Here is a 6,734-nt window from a genome sequence, read left to right on the forward strand (position 1 = left end):
TGAATGCACTTTTTGACAGTTTCTATAAGTGCATTTTTTCATCAAGGGACAAACCAGTTGTACATTGGATTAATGTTTCACAAATTTGGCCAAAAAGATGATCCATCACCGAAAATCGCGTTCAAACAAATTAGGCATTGAGTTGTTTCGTACCCGGAGCAGACCCGAACCCGAATATTATTTTTTTGAGCTTACCCGAACCCGACCCGTACCCGGGTATGAAAAGAAATCGGAATCCGACCCACATTAAAAAAAATTAAAAACCGTGCCCGACCCGAACTCAATTTTCAATAAATAAATTTAACCTATATCATTCGAAAGAGTAGGGCAGCTCGGAGCCAGGTGGCGGAATTTTCATTTTTTTCTCTTTGGTTTAAGTAGATTGTGCACTATTGAAAAATATAATCACGTAAGAGCAGCGATGCCATATCTGAAGATATGTCTTCATTTTGAAGACATTTGAAAGGTTGTGAAGACGGGTTTTTCATTTTGAAGACAAATTTGTTTCGATTGTCGGACCGATTTCTGGCAGAATTCTGGCTCAAAATCAAAAACCGATTCAGAATTCTGGTCGGTGAAGACAAATGAAGACTTTTTTTCACGAAATGTGAAGACAATTGAAAAATATACCTGGTATCCCTGCGTAAGAGCAAGCATGCAAAATGCCTACCTCTTCTGCGACTATAATTTTTCTGCCTACATTCTCATTTCTCTTTCGACGCTGCTGTCGTTCGCTAATGCAGGACGCCCAGCGCTGTACGGCAGTCTGTAAGCAAAGCAGTAACAAGACAAAAAATACTGCCCCCAGTACTGCCACCAGACGCGAGCGGTACAGCTTCTCTTTCCTTATTTTTCACATTTTAATATTTTTAATCTATTCAATATTTTTAATCACAAACGACGACAATGAATGCGGTTCGTTTACGCCACGACCGGCATCAACGCTTTCGTGTGCGGGCCTCTTCCTTTGACTATGCAGAGAAAATGTACAATGGGAGAGAACAAACTTTACTACGCCACACTCTCACCGAGCAGTCGGAGTACAGCAGCAAAACAAAAATGTATTCTACTGCTGTACGGGAAAATGTACTCGGTTTGGCTACCGTTCTGGCAAGAGCTGTAGCGATGCGTCGCTGTACGGCTTGTGCAAATGTAAATTTACCGAAAAAATGCAGTTTACCGGTACCATTGGCATCCCTGCGTTAGAGATTAAAAATAAATCGTAAATAACACAAATTCCACAAAATTAAGAAGATTTGCTTATTAAATTCGAACAATTCGAACACTGTCACCCATGAATTCTACAAAAGAAAACGAAGTGCAACATATTTTACATAATTTGAGGTGAAACACGAGAGACAGCGCCATATGCCTATTACAAAAGAAAGTAAAAAGAATTCCGCCAACTTACACTTTCCGCAAACTAGGCCCGGACTCTCCTATTGTTAGTTTATCTTTCGACATAAATCTTTATATGTCAATGAAACCAGGCATACCACAGTTCCAGAAATCTCTGGGGAATAACACCTAACATGGAAACTGTCACGAATTACTATGTAAATTTTAGCGTATATGAGCCTTCTTTTAGTAAATTTTCGATAAGATCATTTCTTCCAAAAATCATCTAAACAAACATCAGTTTTATTTTAAACACGTTCAACGTCTGTCTATCACGATTATTTTGTAATTTATTAAGTGATCTTGCTATGGAAAAAGGTACAATTTATATGCATATTTATTATTAATTGAAATAATCTCCAATCATGTAGACATTCGTCTTAAATAAAACTTATCAATAAATTTTGTAGTAAGGCCAAACATTTTTATGTATGTTTGGGTAATAACGGTTTCTCCAGAAGCCCTCCTCAAAGTGAATTTTGGGACGTTTTTAGATTAGCTGATTATTTTTCGATAATCTCTTCTGACGTTACTCGGGTGGATTCGACGTCCGACAAAATCGTCGATTCCATCCCACATCATAGGGCCAATGAAAGATGTTAGTCAACGGGTTTTCTGTTCGCAAGAGCTGAGTAAAACAAATTTGTTGTCAAAATCCACCGGTAAATTGTTAAATAATCGTCTGGTAGAATGTTTAAAAGAGTAAAAAGTAACATATCCGAGATGCGAAGAATTTGAAAAGATTTTCGAACTGAAATTGAAGTAAAACAATCAGGTATAAAAATCATTGAACAGAGTTAAAATAATCGAAGCTCTTTTTGGACGGCTGAAAATGAACCTGATGTGACTTGGGATGAATAGAAAAAATATTCATTCAAAACTCCATGTTGTTCATTCAGTTGAATATCGTACAATAGTATTCAATTCACTTATTATATAGGTAAATGATTTCAAATGTTAGTAAAGAATGTAAAATAATAATTATCATTGCTTACATTGTGCCACGAACTAGGGACAGATCACTTGTGATGCATTTTTAAAAATCAGCGAAAATAAATGCATGTATTTCCATCAAAATAGAAATTCATAATGTATTTTGCGTTGCGTGCAATGTTGTTTGCGTTGCGTGTAAGACGTCAAAACCCTACAGAAAAACTAGCCCTACATTTAACAAAACGTCGAACAAAGTGGATCAGCGTAGGACGTTTGTTAAACAAACTTTTCTGCGAGGGAGTGCAAAGCTGATGCAAAAATGGAAATTAAATGCATTTTTTCTTATTTGATGCAAATTTGATATACATTCTTAGAGTGATCTGCCCCTAGGCCACGAACTACTTTGACACGTTTGATTCGTTGCTGCACGTTCACTTCGTGCAATAATCGGAGACGAATGAAACCTGCACTAAACGTTTGTTCGTTTGCGGTTTACGGTGCGTCCCTGAATATTGAAAATGAAAGCGATTGAATATGATCAATTTTTATTCAATGAATTCGAATATTTGTAACTCTGTCATTGAATACTTATAAATCATAGCATGATATGAATTAACCTGAAATGTTGACTCTTATATTCTACACACCAATAAATAATTGTCGTTCTGTATAACAATGATTGAATGATTTGTCTACCGGTTCAAAGTCATCCCTCAATTCTTTCAAATGGGATAGAAATTTGAATGTGCCTCATGCAATTCATTGAATCCAGAGCAAAATATTTTTCTCGTTAAATATCGTAGCCATGAGATATTCAACATCAACCCGTTCATTATTACAATAGAACGGGAAATCATTCGAACAACCCCTGATTTGAATTTATGTCCATTTTACACTCTCAGTAGACAAGTTATCAATATGTTAATGCAAAGAGCAAAAAATTTCTTTGAAGTAAAAGTAGACGGTTCATTATTATCGTTAAACCAACGGAATACATACGCGCCTAAAACCAATATGCCCCAAGTACAGCAACATTTGTTCAGGCCACCAAAAAACAAGCGTTCGACCGACTGTTATGAACGTACGGCAACACGCGCTTAAAAACTATAAATCGCTCTCGTTTGCACACAACTCTGACGCCCATATGGATATCGCACCAATGTATTTGTTCAATATTTGACTTGAATCGGTGCAAAAGGAAATACAAAAAGCCGGCGCCCATGACACTCACGCTGCTGTTACAGCCGTCGCTCATGCAGCTGCTTTATCCAGAGCATGCGGTGAGAGTACGAGATGCGTGCATGTTTGAGGTTGAACCGGTCATGGGAAGACAGAATTTTTTTTGAAATTTACCCGCTCGGTATGCTAGGTTGGATTATCGTTCGGATCAAATTGTTGAGCTTCAAGGTTTGAAGATTGTTACTTTCATTTAAATTAATTTGCGTGCTGCTGCTGTGTTCGGAACAACAACCGTGGCAACACTGCCGGCGATCGGTGCGAGAAATGTGCTACATGGGTGAGAAGTGTGATGGGAAAAGATAGCAGAAGAAAAAGAAAACAAATTGTCAGAGGATTAGTTGGAAAGTTGATAGCGAAAAAATAGATTTGGAAATTTACTGAAATATTTAAGATTTAAGCTAAATGAAATAAAATAGTTTGTGCTGAATTGAAAGAGTTAAGGTGGGATGACCTATAAATCTAAAGAACATTAATTAATAAATAATTGCGGATTACAGAGAGATATACAGATTGAGAGGCGGTCGACAGATTGTTGGAAAAGAAGGAAAGCATTTGTAGTCAGTTGAGCAGGAAGTAAAGAAACTAAATGTAAGTGAATCAATTTAAAACTATACACTAAAACTAAAACCTAAAATAAAATTGCAGCTTTGATCTGCTTTGAAACGGGCAGATTCCAAAGATTTTCTTGCGAGTAATCCGAACATGTTGTTTATTTTAACTGAAAGTTCGGGTCGTTAGATTTTGCTTACCTGTTCAATGAAAAGGTTGAACGTACCGACGCGTCGCCTCTGGTCAAAATGAAACTTCGGATGCTTCTAAAAAATACTAGCTGTTTCAGAAGGGCACAGAAAATCAAAAACAATAATTTCCTCGTCGGAAAGAATTCACGTAGAATTTTTAATTTTTTAATTGATTCTGGGTCCGCTTCTTCACATTGGTTTAACTTTTGAACCGGTGCGTTAAAGCTGGTTTAAAACTTATGCGTAGGTAAAGAAATCGGCCGTCTGTGTGTTTAGTTGAGTATATCCAAATAGAAATCAACCAAAATTTACTAGCCTGTCTACTCTCTCATCTCTATCGGATCGGAAGCTATAACTAACTTGTTAACATTGCAGTGTACTAGGGGAAGATCACTGTAGGAATGTATGCCAAACTAGGGGCAGATCACTCTTGGAATGTATAACAAATTTGCATCAACTTAGAAAAAATGCATTTAATTTCGCCAACCAAACATGATGGTAGTAAACAAAAAAGAAATGTTTTCTCTTTCATAAACTGCTGTGTTTGGGTAGTAACGGTTTGTCCGGAATTTCATTTGAAAGAGAATTTTGACAGTTGGCTTTTAAGCCGTAATCATGTTTGGCGAGAACTCATTTATAAATGTTTCACACTTCATGAAAATCAATAAAAAACAAAACGGCGGATCTGACTTTCAACTGTAAACAAACCGCCAGGCGGGTTACGCCTCTGCATTTCGAGGGTAGTGTATACGGGCTAAATTGACAGCATCATTGTTTACAAGGTCTGTAAACAGAATCGCCCTAAACAAAAACCAAATGCTTGTTACGCCCCGGGGGAATACCAAATTTTCTGCTCCGGCGAGCACGGCGAAAACCACATCAAATTTTGATTTTTGTTTCTGGTGACACGGGCCCATATTATTGGCTCGAATCAAAACTCGTCGAAATGTCAATTGACGATAGGTTCATCCAGAGTGTTCATTTGTGTTTACATTTTGCTAGCGTTGCCAATTTTATTTTGTGTCCAGCACCCAATGTGGCTACGCCACATCGCTTTTGCGCGTGCTGTCCGACTTCGCTACCGCTCAGTCGGACTTAAACTAGGGATAGCCCCTATGTTTGAGTAAGCCGGGCAAACGAGTGGATCACAGGTTCGCTTGCTTCCGACGGCGGGTCGGTGGCCACCTCGCCCTCTAGGCCTCGGTTATGCGGCTAAGCCGCATCGAAATGGTACCCCTTAAACATTCTAACTTGAATCGGTTGTGTCACCGGAGCCGGAATACGAATTAGAACCAGCCAGCATTCCGGCTGTGTTAAACTGGGAAGTTTAGTACAATTTGATCTGGAAATAAAATTTTTCTGGCAACGCTCCAGCACTCCGTTGATTTCACCACCTGGGCGCCAGGTTGACGATATGAAATGAACTTTGTTTACTTTCGACAAGTCGACGAGAACATTTCAAATGGGCCGATAAACAAAACGTAAACAATTCCGGTTAATACTTACTTCAAATAGACACTAACAAAGCTTTAAACACACCTTAAATAAGCCGGTTCTGAAGCCTGGCTGTTGGCGAAATAATAGATTATCGAAAAGGCACATAAGCAAAATAACTTGTTTTGATTATGTTCCCTTTCACTTCCCCTCAAAAATTAACGGTTCATATACACCAAACAACAAAACGGGAAAATTTGCTTATGGGCCCTTTTCTTAATGAAAAAGACTATACTTGAAAATGGAACAAAAACATCGCAACACCAAGAAAGGGATCAAAATAAACGTCACATAATCATTTGCTGTAAACAAAAGGGCTCACCCGCACGCACTATAAGCTATCGTCTCGCCGAAAAGGGATTATAAGAGAGGGCACAAAACCAGTACGATATTTCAAAAGGGACCAAAAAATTTTTCTGCAAAAATCGTTCAAAATACAATTTTTTAATAAAATCTGGTGTACTATTCGGAAAAAATGGTTAATTTAACATGGCATTGAGTTGTTTGGTCCTTAAATCAAGCTCCTGTTCATAAATGGGAATATAAAGTACGAGGTAATTTTTCAGACGCCATTTTCTCAACATGAGCATATTGTATATAATGCCTTATGAAATGTTGACGTCGAAGTTTTGATTCGAGCCAACAACATCCAGCCCTGGTGACACGGCGAAATTGAGAGTCGTCAAAACAAGAGGGCGACTCGAAAATGGCCTAATCAACATTTCATAACAACACTCGACGAAATATTTTTTATCACTTTTATAAACGAAAACGTTATTATATAAAACATTTTAGTTATGCTTCCGAAAATTAGTATTGTTTTAAAGTGTTTCAATACATTTGAAAGTGCAGTATGCAAACACTGTTAAAATACGATTTAATTTTCTGAAGCGAAGTTTCAAAGCTATTTTCCTCGATTCGATATCATTG

Source organism: Topomyia yanbarensis, chromosome 2 (assembly GCF_030247195.1).
Source record: "Topomyia yanbarensis strain Yona2022 chromosome 2, ASM3024719v1, whole genome shotgun sequence".
In the NCBI taxonomy this organism is placed as follows: Eukaryota; Metazoa; Arthropoda; class Insecta; order Diptera; family Culicidae; genus Topomyia; species Topomyia yanbarensis.